Genomic DNA, 15,666 nt, shown 5'->3' with positions numbered 1-15,666 from the left:
TGAATCTATCAGCCAGGCGTCGGCCAGTTTCCCCGATGTAACACTTGGCGCACGCGCGGCATTGAATCATATATACCGCATGCGTTGTGGTGCAGGTGTATCTTTGGCGAACATGGATTGATCCAACAGGCGTGTTAATAACAGGATTCGCATTGGTGTAATCGCATGTCTTACAACGGGGTCTCGCACAAGGGGATGTTCCAAAATCCGCGCGGTCGGCAACAGTTCTTTCGTCTCCTAATGTGCTCCGAACCAAGGCATCGCGTAAGTTCGAGTCGCGGCGATATGCACACAGAATTCGGACAGGCTGGAATATTTCACCTGTTTGAGGGTCGTCTTTCAGCAAGCCCAGATTCTTTGTCATGATGTTTTTGACTTGTGCATTTGAGGGGTGGTAAGTAAGCACAAGCGGGATTGTTGGTTGCCGAGATGCTCTTTGTGTTGGTGTCTCTTGTAGCAAATCGTCCCGAGAGATGGATGCGATTTGATTCAAGGCATGGTTGACAACATGTGGTGGATACTTGCGATCCAAGAAATAACTGACCATCTCCTTGCTTCTCTCATTGAAGTCGTCGGATTCACTGCAAATGCGCTTCAACCTGAGCAGCTGGCTGAAAGGGATCGATTGTTTGCAGCGGACCGGGTGAGAGGAGAAATAATTCAAGTATGAGTGAGTGTCAGTTTCCTTGTAATGGATGGTTGTTGTCAGCCGATGCCCGGAAGGTTTGATACAAAGGTCTAAGAACGACACCGCCTCTTCGGAAATGGACCACGTGAATTTCAAATTCGGATGAAAATTGTTCACAAATGATGCAAAATCTTCAATCTCTCTCTTGCTGCATGAGGCTGCTCCCATGATGTCGTCGATGTACCTTTTGAATAGGTCTGGCGTCCTGCCCGGATACTGTTCGAAGATCTGTTCCTCTATACGACCCATAAACAAACAGGCGAAGTTTGGACCAAATCTACTGCCCATAGCTACCCCTCCAACCTGTTCGTAATAATTGCTATTGAACGCAAATGTATTTAAAGTCAATACAAGTTCAACTAGGCGCAGCAGAGTATGCGTGGGAGGTTGAAGTACAGAACGCTTGTTCAGGAAGTGTTCAAGAGCAAGGAGACCATCCTGGTTGGGTATCACGGTATAGAGAGATTTTACAACCATCGTAAACACGTAGTTGGTGAGTTCCGGGAAGCGAAATGACTCGGCAATTTGAAGCATGCGATTTGTGTCCTTTACAAAGCTGGGGAGATTGTGAACCAAAGGTGTAGTAATTTGGTCCAAATAAGTTGCAATCAGCTCCGTTGGACAATTACAGACGGATACGATCGGCCTTCCAGGATTACCAGGCTTATGGATCTTGGGTAGCAGGTAAAACTTGGATGTACGTGGCTGGTCTACAATAAGGTTAGATGCTGATGCTGGGAGTTCACCAGATTGGATCGCTTCCTTAACCACCGCCTGAACTCTTTCGTTGTATTCGTTGGTATGGTCATGGCTAAGTTGTCTGTAGAAATTTGCATCGGAGAGATGTCTTTCTGCCTCCTGTACATATAGCTGGCGTGCCCACACAACAACTGCACCACCCTTGTCCGCCGGTTTGATAACAATGTCATCACGACGCCGTAGGGATGCGAGGGCGGCAAATTCTTCTTTTGTTAGGTTTGTCCTGTTGAGTCTCTCTTTAAAATTGATGCTGTTTACTTCACGACGACATTTGCTTATGTAGTAATCCAAAGCAGCAAACCTGCCAGGTGGTGGAGTCCAGTTTGAGGCTTTGTGCTTAAGAGACTCAAAGGATTTATTTTCAGACTCGTCAACTGAAGCCGGCTGGGAATTACCGCTACTAGGCTCCGAGGGATTGGCATCGAAATGTGCCGCCTTAGTGTCGTATTCATCCGTCCGAGGTTTCACTGGGACGTATGAAAGTCCTTTGCTGAGAACGGATCGTTCTGGGTCTGTAAGTTGCAGGTCGTCTGGAATAGTAACGACCAATTTGGATCTTGTCGCTTCAGGTACAGAGTCAATGTCATTCTCGGAGCTCAGTGATGTCGAATTTATTAAAGCGTTAAGCTTTTCACTTTTCCCTGCTTTGAGGAAGTCGTACAGGTCCGAATTCAGATTGTGAATGATTGAACTGATCTGTTGATATTCCTCGACGCTGCATTCATTTTTTAGCTCATCACGAAAATGGTTGATTCCTGTCGTTAATGTTTGGGACCACCTATGCACGTTTCCCTCTCCAGATAGACATGCTTTTGACATCCGGGTGATAATCTCCTGGCAAAGGACGTAATCCCACACGTTCAGACTACTAAGGAATCCCTGACAATTATAGGTCCAACTGAGAAGATTGAAGATGAACACAGCTTCCATGTGAATTTCGTACGCTTGGCAAAGCAAAGAGATGAAGATGAAATCCTCTTGCAACAAGTGGAGAACTTATGGAAAACTGAGTTCACAGATCAGTGAAAAAGGTTTCTGACCATTATCAGATAGCGCTTCCTTGGAGGCAGCATCCCCCTTACTTGCCCGATAATCGTGTTCTTGCCGAGCAGAGGTTGTATTTGTTAAAGAAGAAATTTCTTCGTGACCAAGAGTTCTTTGGAAGGTACAAAGGCACTATTAACGACTACATTACAAAGGGATATGCTCAACGAGTACCTAAAGAGGAACTTAGTGCAGATGGCAAACCTCTTTGGTATCTACCTCACCATGCCGTCTTTCATCCTCAAAAGCCAGAGAAGTTGAGAGTGGTATTTGACTGTGCAGCACGATATCAAGGAACGTCGCTTAACGACCAGCTATTGCATGGCCCAGACTTGACCAACTGTTTATTTGGTGTCCTGGTCAGATTCCTTCAAGAGACAATTGCCCTGTCCTCAGACATCGAAGCTATGTTCCATCAAGTAAACGTTGATCCGAATGATTTCGATGCCTTGAGGTTCTTATGGTGGCCAGAAGATGACTCGTCTAAGCAACCTGCCGAATACAGAATGGTAATACATTTATTTGGAAGCACTTCCTTGCCGAGTTGTGCAAGTTTTGGTCTACGTAGGACTGCTCAAGACAATACAAGGGAATTTCCCCCTGAAGTAATCGATACAGTGTTTAGGAACTTTTACGTGGACGATTGTCTGAAATCGGTGCCATCAACGGAAGAAGCCATTAGATTAAGAGAAGATTTGAGCGAATTGCTGGAGAGAGGTGGCTTTCGCCTAACCAAATGGTCGTGCAATAAGAAGGAGGTGCTAGAAACTATTCCCACTTCGGACATAGCTCGTTCACTTGTGGACTTGGATTTGAATGCTGATGCACTTCCGATTGAAAGAACCCTTGGTATTCACTGGAATATGGAATCAGATATGCTCACCTTCAAGGTAGTTCCAAAGACCAAACCTTTCATACGTAGAGGAATTCTTTCTGTGACCAGCTCCATTTACGACCCACTTGGGATGGTATCTCCAATCGTCTTACCAGCGAAGAAGCTACTACAAGATCTTTGTAAGCAAAAGCTCGGTTGGGATGAAAAATTAGCAACGAAGAATCTCAGCGCTGGCAAACGTGGGTATCAGATTTAGCTTTACTCTCAAGAGTTGCCTTACCAATATGTTTACTGACTTTGGAAGGATAAACACTGCCGAACTCCATCACTTCGCAGACGCCTCTCAGACTGCTTTTACAATCAGTTGATTTCTTTCAAAAACAGCTTAAACGGGAAACAGTCGCCTTAAAGAATAATCTTTGGTTAATTACAGCAACACCAAGTGTGCATGCGCAGTGATCGATGGAACAGGCAAATCGGAGTGGTTTACCGTGAAAGCAGGTGTGAAACAAGGTTGTGTAATGTCAGGGTTTCTCTTTCTGTTGATAATAGATTGGATTATGTGTAGGACCACAGAGAAAGGTAATACATGCAGGGATTCGATGGAAGATGATGAGACAACTTGAAGACCTAGACCATGCTGATGACATTGCGCTCATTTCCAGTACATGGACGCAAGCACAAACGAAGTTAGAAAGACTAGGAAGCATTAGTGAAGGCACGGGTTTGAAGATAAACATCGACAAAACGAATGTCCTCAGACTCGATGCTAGGAAACAAGATCCTATCAAGATAAACGGCACTGATGTTATAACAATGGCCCCTAGATAGACAAAGCTGTCTCTATCCTCTACATAATTAACAACTTGGGTGGCGCCGAACAGGACGTACGGAGTAGGTTAGGTAAAGTTACAAGTGTTTTTCATCGACTTTCAAAGGCGTGGAGAGAAAGTGTACTCCGCCGAGAAACTAAGAGGAAGATCTTCAAGTCAAACATCATTGCTTTCCTGTTGTATGGATGCGAGACTTGGAGAATGACAAAAGCGGAAGAAAAAAGGCTTGACACCTTTCTTCACAAATGCCAAAGCAGAATCTTGAAAGTCCATTGGCCCAAGCGTGTGTCCATTAATGAAATTCAGAGAAGAGCGGGAATCGAAAAGATCAGTGGATAGGTCATGTTCTGTGTATGGCACCAAACCGAAAGCAAGCTGAAAGTTACCAGGAGTGAAGCAAGATTGTGTTATGTCTGGGTTTCTCTTCCTGTTGGTAATAGATTGGATTATATATAGGACCACAGAGAAAGGTAATAAAGGGATTCGATGGAAGATGATGAGATAGCTCGAAGACCAAGACTATGCCGATGACATTGCGCTCATTTCAAGTACATGAGAGCACCAAGCGGGAAAAAAAAGTAGAGGACGGCCAAGAGAAACATGGCGGAGAACAGTAGAGAAGGTACGCGCTGAGCTGGGGCTAACATCGTGGGCCGCAGCAGCAGCTGTGGCCAAGAATAGGGATCAATGGAGAACATTAATGTCCAGCAGTATCCCCCACCAGGGGGCAAGGAACTAAGCTAAGCTTATAGGTGGTTTTCACTGTCACGCCGCGAAAAAATAAATCCAAAACTATTGAGTCAAAAATCAAGAATATTACAGGTTGAAGAAAACTACTATATAAACAACTTGTCCAAGTCTCAGGTCTGTATGGTATTCCGTACTCGAGTTATCCATCAAAATGTTTCACGCAAATTTAGAGAGCACAGTATGGAGACGCCATGTTGGAGCCCAACTGCTTGGGCTCCAACATGGCGGCCGGAAAACAACAAAAACATCCGGCATTCGCTCCTGCTACAAAAAGCGGTCAGATCACCATCATGAACAAGTAAACATTCAGATGAACACTTCTCGCAAAACCTCAACTATTCAGATTGTTAAAAATATCAGGATTAGGCATTTTTTTCAAGCATACGTGACATCCTTCTGGCGGCCATCTTGATGTCGTGTGGCGTGAAACTCCGAAATTCAAAATGCTCTATCTTAAAGACGGCGGATGCTATCAAGCTAAAAACCGTCAACAGGATATGTATTAAGGACTTCTAATAGCCAGTGAAGGATAAAAACTCAGGGGACTTGCGATTCTGGATTTTAGAATTTTGATGACGTCACGTGAAAACCAAGAATTAACAATCAACAGAAGACAAATAACACGGGAACCACCACGCAGAGCAAATGGCTAATAAGTGATGGCAAGGAATGAATGGAACTAGGATATATGTGAAACTGTAGTTTGTAGCAAGAAACGTATTATTGATAACAAGGTCTATACGAAAGAGAGAGGCACAGGTTGTTTAATGAGCGAAGTCCTTTTCCAATGGACTCATAAGACGTTCACTACTAGGCGCCAGAGCCTGAGGCGAGTGCTGACGGTGACGTCATCATTACGTTTTGGGCCCGGTTGCATAAAACGACTTTTAAAAGATTATTTTCTGTAACTGTTCTCTGTGTTTAAAAGGATTTTTTAGCGTCGACATTGTGTGTAGCGGTAAGGATCATGGCTACTGAGCGCTTATTTTCCCATTCTCTTAAATCCAGTTTCAGCTGATTCATCTATACTGGCGTGCAAGATTTTCCGAAACACAGGGAATGGCCGCAGAAAATCCCGCAAGAAGTTGTTTTATTCAACCGGGCCCAGGCTAGCAGTAGTTTCGAGCGCGCGTATGGGTAACGCGAAAGGCGCGAGGGGACCACGCGAGGAAAAAAATCGATTTTTTCTTCGTATGGCCTTCTCGCGATCGCGCTCTCTTTTAAACGCGCTAAAAAAACACACACGACGGGCGCCTGCTACGCAGGCTAAGCTCAGGCACCTAGCGCCCCGAGAACACCTATGAATGAACGGTCAAGTCACCATTTAGTTTGGATGGGCAAAAGTTAACCTGTCCTTCCAGAGCTGGGGCCAGCTGGATGCCACTGGTGCAAGCTCTTCTGATCAAAGTTGTTGCTCGTTTGATAGTTGTACTTTCTTTTTTTTAGGTTCGAATTGAATGACATGGCTATGCTTGATATGAGGTGGGAGGAAGAGGGGATGGTTTCTCCAAGCCCGGGGATGGGGAGGAGGAGAAGTATAAGTTCAAATTACAGCTAGGTAAAAAGGAAGCCATTCACAATTATAGAACAATTAAAATCTCATTTTTTTTGCTGGTAACAGTATGAGCTGTAGGTTGCTATTCCCCCTTTCACCAAAACTATCAGAAATTGATTAACAGCTGGGAGGCTTCTTCAGAAAACTGTCACCACAACCTTAATCGCTGAGGAATATTCTGCAATGTTAAAATTCTCGTTTTCATTCAACAAAATGTCAGCTGTGTTTTGAACTTCTTTTGGTCAATATCAATAGAAAGATCACTCTGAAAGCCATCGATCATATATTTCGAATAATTGCATGTTAACTCTTTCAGTATAACAAGAGTAAATTGTCCCGGGGAGGGGGGGGGGAATCGCTTATGGAAGGGGTGGGGATGCTTGTCGTCTCGCTTAGGGGTGCAAATATCGGAATTTTGGTCTCGCTTAGAGTGTTCTGAGCAAAACGCCAATATTTTTTCATTCAACTTTTCATCTTAACTTTTATTGAATCATTTAAAGTAAATTTTATACTTTGTTGTAAATCGAAGCCGACGTAATGTTTCTCTAGATATCTTCTATATATGCCCGGCCTGACCAATCGATGAAACCGATAATCGATGATAATCGTTACCAATCGATAATAATCGATGCCAATTAATCGATTGATATTGGAAATCGATGACGGAAAATTTTGTGACTTTTAATTTCATCGATTTTCATCGACTGTCATTGATTTTCATTGATTTTCATCGATTATCATCGATAACCATCGATTTTCATCGATCTTTTTTTATTTGGTTTGATTTAATATGGGTGTTATTACTTCAACTCAGTGGCCTTAAAAGCGATCAATACCTCATTTATTCATTTTCGTGATATACTGTTATGTCAGTTATGCAGCAAAAACAACGTTATTAAGAAAAGGGGCAAGGTTTACACTAGCGTATAGGTTACTTGAGAAGATGGTAGCCTTTGACTACGCACTTAATAACAAGTGTAACGTCCGTTGCTTTATCCCCGGCTTTATCCGCATCTTCAGACGTCGTGCGCTCAGCTCACGATCAGTCGTTTTAGGATTGCAAAAATCTATTTCCGGATATCCTGTAGAATTATCCTGGGGATGCCCAAGTACGCCGCAAGATATCGATAACAATCGATGATAATCGATGACAATCGATAGCTATCGATAAAAATCGATGACAATCGGTGACAATCGATGTAATTAAGGAAATTTTTATTTGTGACTATCGATTGGTCATCGATTGGCCGATGCCAATCGATATCAATTAACTAACCATCATCGATTAGTATCTATTGATTGATTAATTTCCGATCATCGATTGGTCAGGCCGAGATATATGCCATTGATTTCAACATAACCTTGTGTTAACAATTATTAACCACGAACACATAGGGTGGTCTGCCTGTGTACTGACAGGTTGAAAATTAACTAGTACACTTTAAGCTGTAAAATAGGTCCGCAAGTCTTGATTTATAAAATACAGTCGGACCTCTCCTTACGGACACCTCTATAATACGGACACCTCCCTATTTCGGACAGCTCAACTGATTCACAAGAGACAAAAAATCATACAAACTCTACCTACGCAATTATTTGTTATTTAGATTTCCTCTTACTTACAGGATACAAAATTAACTAGTACACTCAAAGATGTAAAAAAGGCCCGCATGTCTTGACTTATGAAATACAGTCGGACCTCTCCTTATGGACACCTCTATAATACGGACCCCTCCCTATTACGGACAGTTCACTTAGTTCGAAAGAGTCTAAAATTCATGTAAACTCTACCTCTGTAGTACGGACACCTCCATAATACGATACTCCCTTTGGTGTCCGCATCTAAGAGGTTCGACTGTACACTGATCATTACTACCATCCAAATGGTAAAATATGAACGACCATTGAATTTTCATTTATTGTTTGCTTGTAAAAAGGAGCCATTAGGGCGTAAGGGTTAGTGGTGGTCGCCTACAAGAGGCTGTATAGTTTGGTTGACTTGGAGTTTGGCCTCTTCAATTTCGTCACTACTTCATAAACAACGTCCAGGGACCGTGGAACATTTTTCAACCGGGGGGGGGGGGGGGCTGATTAGTGACTTGTAGTATGGGGCTTTAGAGACTCTTCTCTTAGAAAGCCCGGGGGGATACTTGGGTCAGTCTTTGTTTGGTATGTGCCGCTGGCCCCTCAGAACCCCTACCACATTATAGTCATATTATATGGCCAATTATAGACCCCATCTTAGTCACTTTTGGGTAAATGTAATTTTCACGAGCCGTTTGTCAAATATTAAACAAGAACAATAATTACGGTAACATTTTTTGTCGGCGAATCTTTCCGTTTACAAATCACAACTTGCCAGAATTTTCTTACTCTCAAAATCCCGGAAAAGTGTGACCCCATTCTAGTCACCCTATAAAAAAAGTAATGCTTGAAAAGGCGACCCCATGCATTATAGTCAGTCCAGACGTGAAAATGCAACCCCATCCAGCGGCACATCCCCATTAGCCCATTTATAGGAAGTGCCCCCCCCCGGGGGGTTGCTCTTCTCTTCTACCCTACTTCTGCTTTACTCTTCTACCGTACTTCTACCCTACCCTACTTCTCGGCCCGGCTAGGCCCTTGTCCACCCAACTCTAAATCTACTCTGCTCTACTATTCAGCTCTACTCTGCGTTTCTCTACTCTTCTCTACTCTATACTACTCTACTATTCTGCACTGCTCTACTCTACTGTATTCCACTCGCCATCTTTAATCAGCCAATAGTAACTCCCATATTAGCATGGACATCATCAACCACGAACATATTTGCAACCCTGGTACAGCAGAAACTTCGTGCTTTGGGCAAGGCACCGGGCATTCTCCCAAGGAAATGGGCTCCACTGGCTCCTCATCATCAGGGGACTTGCCTAAAGATAAAATAAATAATGGAATTAATTTATTGGATTTGTTACAATTTTTTTGGTACCTATCTTTTGATAATTTTTGTCGGTTACCCTTCCAAATGGGTCAGTATCAGAATTTTTTTTTATTTACAAGAGAGTAAGTTTAATAAAGAGAACTAAAACCGAAGAAGCTATGAAATATTAAAGGGACTGTGTCACGGCTTAGTTAAGTTTATTTTATTAAGTTTTGCCAAATACTTGCTTTGAAACTTAACGTTTGCAAAGAAATTGCTTCTATGGATCTAAATGACAAAACCATAGCTTCATTGCAACCAAATGTGCCGGGCATTATAATTTAAAGACACAAGCAAACGAGATTAACTTTGAAAACTGTTCAGCCCAACAATATTTCAAAAAACCCATCTTGCAATCCGTTTCAATCTTCGCCACTTTTTGCCATCCGTATCTTCTTTTGTATTTGGTGTGTTATTGAAATGTCCCTTCATTGTTTTAAGAGGTTATTTTTATATTTTACCGAATTTGATGGTCTTTTTCCATGCCTAAATTTGGCTTAAATGCACGACACAGTCCCTTTCTATTATGGCAAAAAAACTTAGCTAGTTATTAGACTTATTCAAGAACGAATCGACTTCTTATGCCACTGTCGAATATAAAAAAATACACACAAAATACGTTCACAAACGTTAAATGAATGTACTAACCATTTTCGTCAACATCGTCATATTCATAACCAAACTCAAAAGACTTCTTGAACATCTGTTGGTGAGTGTACACAGGGAATAGTGGTACAAGAACGTCATCTTTGTTGTGGCCAATGGATGCATCGTAGACAGAAAGAACAGAGGCGTCTTTGTTGTACTTGCGAAGCCACTTTTCATAGATGCGATCCACGAAGGAGTGGTGAAGAGGGAAGATTGGATCGTTGGACGCAGAAGGAACATCTCCCATGGCTCCACCTACGACTATATGAACTTGGTTATGCAAGGTATGGGCGTTGGGCAAACGATATCCAGTCTTGGTGTTGACGTAGCCTTCAAGGATGTTTTTGAAATTGCAGCTGGACTCTTTGTTGTAGGGAGGGAGGTCGAATGTTTCAAACCGGAGCGCAAAATTGACTTCTTCTTTGGTTGGAAAAGTCTTAATGTATCCCTAGTTCTTTACCTTTTCGTCTCGTTCCTTCTTTGTCGCACGCTCCAATCCACGTTTTTGAACTGTAGGATCACACATTACAGTGAGATCTTTGGTTTGTTCTGCGGTGCAAATGACGTACCAGTCTGTAAAGTATTTGCCTTTCACCACACCGTCTTCTTGTTGAGTCACCCCAAGCAGTTCTTCAGAGCAAATGGTAGGGTCACACTCGTCCGGATTTGCTGTCCAGTCCCAGTATGAAAGGGCAAAGTTTTCATCGCCGGCAGTTTCCTGCAAGGCTCTCTCCCAGGCGAGCATGTACAGTCGATGCCAGGAAGGAAACCCCTGTCCGTCATGTGCAAAGTCGATGGCCGCGTCCGTTTTGTTATTTGGATGAATTGTGTCACGTGCAGCGTAGTAATGCATCCACTCGAACAAGTCATAGTTGGTGATATTGTGAAACAAGGGCGTGGGGTCGCCGCCAGCCATGACGGTCCTGTTGATCTCTTCGTAGGGAGTTGTAGTCACTACATAATCGCTTTCGTGGTACTTAGACTTGTTGATGTATCTCATGTAACGATCTTGCTCCTTGGCTGATATCTTGGCAAAGTTCCTGCGTATCAGGGTCTTCTTCTCGGTGCAGTTGTTACCATAGTAACCATACTCGCACTTGCTGCAGTCGTAACCAGCAAAATTTGAATGGCATTTGCAGGTTTTGTGGTAAAGCGCATGGGGCCAGTTACGACGGTCGTTCTCCTCCTGAAACGGTTTGTAATGGCTGTAGATAAAAGACCATTCTCGAATGATCAATTCCTGGCACGTGCCTCTGTTACCATCGCTACCGCATGGTGCACTGAAGCCCTTTGGGACTGGACAGCATTCTTTGCTCCGCAGGCTGTCAAGGGTCACACAGACTCTAGGAAACTGACCTTCTGTCCAGGGTAAAGCGACAAGCACAAGGAAAGCGATAGCAAGGCTGAGGCTCATCATGACTTCCTAAAATGAATAAAAGCGAGGATTGTTTTTTCCAAGCAAATTGTAAATGCCCAGTAAACCCACTACTCGAGAGACAATGAAATCACAGCGCACACACTCGAGTAAAAGTATGGATCGACGTACGATCGAAACGAAACTTTTGCATACCACCCCCCCGCAATTTTTAACCACGAAAAGATCCATTTCCATTCCTTTCCCCGACCTTTCGTACCTACCGATCAAGTGAATTCTTAGTTTTCAGCATTCAATTAAAAATTCTCTGCCAACCAATTTCTTTGAAAATAGGGCAATTCAAGACTTTCCGCGTTCACCATCAAATTAGATATTCGGTTTGAATTGAAAGGCCGTCACGCTACAGCGGTATTCAGGTTTTATGATCGTTTGTTGTAAGGATTCTTAGAAGGACAAGTCTCTGAAAGACAGAGCAAACATTCCTTCACGCATTTAGCAACATCATTTGGGAGTTATATACGGTAAGGGTCGAGTGACAATATTATAAACTTTGACTTCAAAAGCTACACTGCCACCGTACGAACTAGACTCCACGAACCCGGCTTCATTGAACTTTTTGTTCTTCTTTAGCCATTATCTTGTTGACATTTAAGTTTACTGACTTTTCAGTATCCTTACAATTGGAAAACAAACTCGTAAAATCTTTCTTGAAGTCATTCTGTTTTCAAGCAGAAATTTGCATCCGACCAGTTGGCGTCTATTGGTTATTGATAACAATAGCACTGATGCAAACCGACGACTTCTCATTGGTCAGTTTTTTATTGCGAGTTCTTTTTGGGCTATAAAAGAGGGCGCTACCTCTGCGAGCTTCAGGTCATAGCCGCTCACATCTACATGAGCACAGAACTAAAAGCAACTGACGAAGGAAACGACTTAATTCGTTTTCGAAACCGGTCTTGCTAATTTGAAAAACACAGTTCTTTTAAGAACTCCATGGCCAAATTTAACGACGACAATGTCGCCGCCATACTCGCAGACATGAGCAAACTGAATATTCTACTCCGAATCTTAAAAAGATTCTTATGAGACACTGTAATCTCATAACTTAGAACCATTAACCCGCTCAAACATTTACTATACCACCAATTGTCGCTTATTAGAAGGACAACTCTCTGAAAGACAGAGCAAAAATTCCTTCACGCATTTAACATCATTTGGGAGTTATATACGGTAAGGGTCGAGTGACAATATTATACACCATGGCCATCATTTACGACGATAAATCGTCGCCATACTCGCATACACGAGAAATTACAAAGCTCAAACATTTAATTAAACCTCCAATTGTTACCTATCGAAGGATAAGTCTCTTACTCAGAGCGAAAATTCCTTCACGCATTTAACAACAACATTTAGGAGTTATATACGGTAAGGTTCGAGTGACAATATTATAACACATAGTAAACATTCAATGACCAAGGCTACAATCAGTAACCGCTTGTAGAAACCAGCCTAAGCTAGATTCTGATATAAGACTAATTTGCTTGTTTTAGTTCTTTTAAACTCTCCTGACAGTCGGCAGCCCGCCTTTTAAGGAAAATCATAGCCAATCTTTGACGTCCATTTACATGCTTATGTAATTCCGAAAGTGAAACAACTGTGGGTCGCCCCCAAGAGATTTCAATTGAACTAAAAGGAGTTCATTTAAAGAAAGAACGTATTAAAATTTTTCTTTACCTTTTAAATCTGCTGGCCTGTTCACGGTGGTCGCCAAGTGACAATAATTTTCAGTTGTGAATTCTAGCCTTTGACTACAGTTCCACCTAAACTGAGTGCAAAACTGTCTAATGTTACAAGCATCTTTAATAAGGCGTTGAGCATTCGTGACGTCAGCTTATTCACATCCTCTTTTTCCGAGAAAATACGACTAGGCGTGGTATAAACACATTTTATTATTGGAAGGGATTTTGCTGAAGTCGATCTATATTTAATTAAAATGTCTGAAAGAGTTTATGAACAATATTCGTACTCAGCTGATGGAAGTGGCATTCGAAGTGGTATTCAATGGATACTTTAAAGATTGTTGGGCACTGAAAAACCGAACGAAAAAGCGTTAGCATAATAATGATTTGTCTGTCTAAATCACTTGCTAATTTTAACCATACATACTTGTTTTTATAAAAAAAAAAGCTAACTGGCATGGTTTTAATTAAAAGTCTGAAAGATGAAGACGAAGTGTTCAACATGACACGAGAGAGTTTTTAAACAATATTTGTACTCAGCTGATGGAAGTGGCATTCGAAGTGGTATTCAATGAGTACTTTAAAGATTGTTGGGCACTGAAAAACCGAACGAAAAAGCGTTAGCATAATAATGATTTGTCTGTCTGAATCACTTGCCATTTTTAACCATAAATACTTGTTTTTATAGCCCAGCTCACAACGAGTCTCTCGTAGCTCAGTTGGTTAGAGCGCCCAACCGGTATCTGGGAGGCCATGGGTTCGATTCCCGTCGGGGACTCAGAATTTTTCTTTGTCCCGTGCTCGAGTCATGTTGAACATCTCATCTTTATTATTTATTACCGAGCTTGAAATTTTCCATCTTTATTATTTACTACTTAAAGATTGTTTGGCACTGAAAAACCGAACGAAAAAGCGTTAGCATAATAATTATTTGTCTGTCTGAATCACTTGTTAATTTTACCATACATACTTGTTTTTATAAAAAAAGTTAACTGGCATGGATTGAATGACTGTTGCTGCTTTAGCATACATGAATAAGACCGCTAATGAAATTAGATATTTCACTGAAGAAGTCGAACTAGAACAAACTGAATTTGTTCGCAGTTAACTTGTTAATACTTATGACTTTGAATTCTTGGATTGCTAGACTCAGTCGAAATGACAAATTAGGTGCAATTTAAGTAAGAGACAAAATAACAAGCTATTCCAAGAAATTGTCGATAATATATAATATCCAGAAAAACTGTTTTTTGTCATTTTGTCAGGTCAATCAGTTAAAACCGGATTTCTATGCTTATCATCAATGACTTATCATGCAGAGCTTATGATATTATTAACAACTCTCAGCCTTGGGGATTTTAACAACAATTACAATCATTGGGAATGATTTCTTGGAAAAAGGATGTTCTGCGGTATCTTGTACTTTGTATTTTTAAAAAGGAAAAATACTGAAATAAGAAAAAATGAATATGGCGGATTTGTCAGTTTTTTTCTTCCATTGTTCATCCCGTTTTTCCGAGAAAAGGTGGGCTGGGAGGTGGGGTTTTGCCAATTTCCAAAACAAAAATTCCTTCACAGAGAAACGGCTGAAAAAATATCGTTCAAGGGGAGACACGGGCAAAAATAAGAGACAAAAAACTTCAAAAGAATTTCACAACCTAACGGTGAAAAATTTTTTGGCCAAACTCCTGTTGCGTGAAGCCAGAAAGTCCTTTAAATCAGCATCCAGTGTTGTATCGAATTCCCTTTTATAAAACACTGAATAACTCTTTCCAAGAATGGAATATTGAAGCAAAGTATTAAATCAAATTTGAGAGGAACGCTGAGTTACTTTTAATTTAAATAGCATTGACGTAAACCTTACAAGTCGGGGCATGTTTGTAACATTAAATTTCCTTCAGATTTCTGAAATCCTCTCGATGACACAGCGATAAAAATAGATAACGTTAAAAAATAGAACACTTGACACTAAGCACGCTAAGTTAACACCAAAGATTCGTAAAGTTTACATATAATACGGATAAATAGCTTTTAAACATTACGTGTCTCGAACTCATGCCGATCGTTATTCAATGCCTTGCGAAAGTGAAACTTGTCATGTCGGTACATTCTTTTGCGCGAACGTAATCATGTAGATAAGCTGCAGCCCCAACTTTCAAGGTTGATTTAAAAAAAAACCTTCAAAAAAAACGCTGAGGTAAAGTAGTCGGTTGCTATTCGTGATAAGATTTAATCTTATGCTGTGCATTTGCTGCGTTAATCAACTCTCCAAGTACCTTTTACAAGCTTCTCTTCAATCGAATTCCCAATTTCTTCCAATCACGCTTATTATCAGTGTGACAAGCGCTATAGTTTATATTCACTGTACTTCTTGATGAGATGAAATAAAGCTCTCTTCCCTAATTTTTATTTTATTTTTTCTGAATTTCACTAAAACATATTAAAAATGTGTAAGAAGCTTCTTTAGATTAGATTTTG

The 15,666-nt window shown here is 41.4% G+C and overlaps 1 pseudogene across 1 annotated transcript in view; it reads right to left on the bottom strand.

The window, feature by feature from the left end:
- Positions 1-6,917: 6,917 nt before the first annotated feature.
- LOC144636708 (tyrosinase-like) overlaps positions 6,918-15,666 on the bottom strand; it is a 43,627-nt pseudogene continuing 34,878 nt past the window's right edge. Inside the window, exons 2-3 of the transcript XR_013567593.1 lie at positions 10,072-11,494; positions 6,918-9,373 (exon numbers count right to left, since the gene is read on the bottom strand). The product of XR_013567593.1 is annotated as a tyrosinase-like (transcript). The remainder of the gene's footprint in view (positions 9,374-10,071; positions 11,495-15,666) is intronic.

This window comes from Oculina patagonica, chromosome 13 (genome assembly GCF_052425735.1).
Source record: "Oculina patagonica isolate OP01 chromosome 13, crgOcupat, whole genome shotgun sequence".
Lineage (NCBI taxonomy): Eukaryota > Metazoa > Cnidaria > Anthozoa > Scleractinia > Oculinidae > Oculina > Oculina patagonica.
This window is presented reverse-complemented; position numbering and strand designations above follow the sequence as displayed.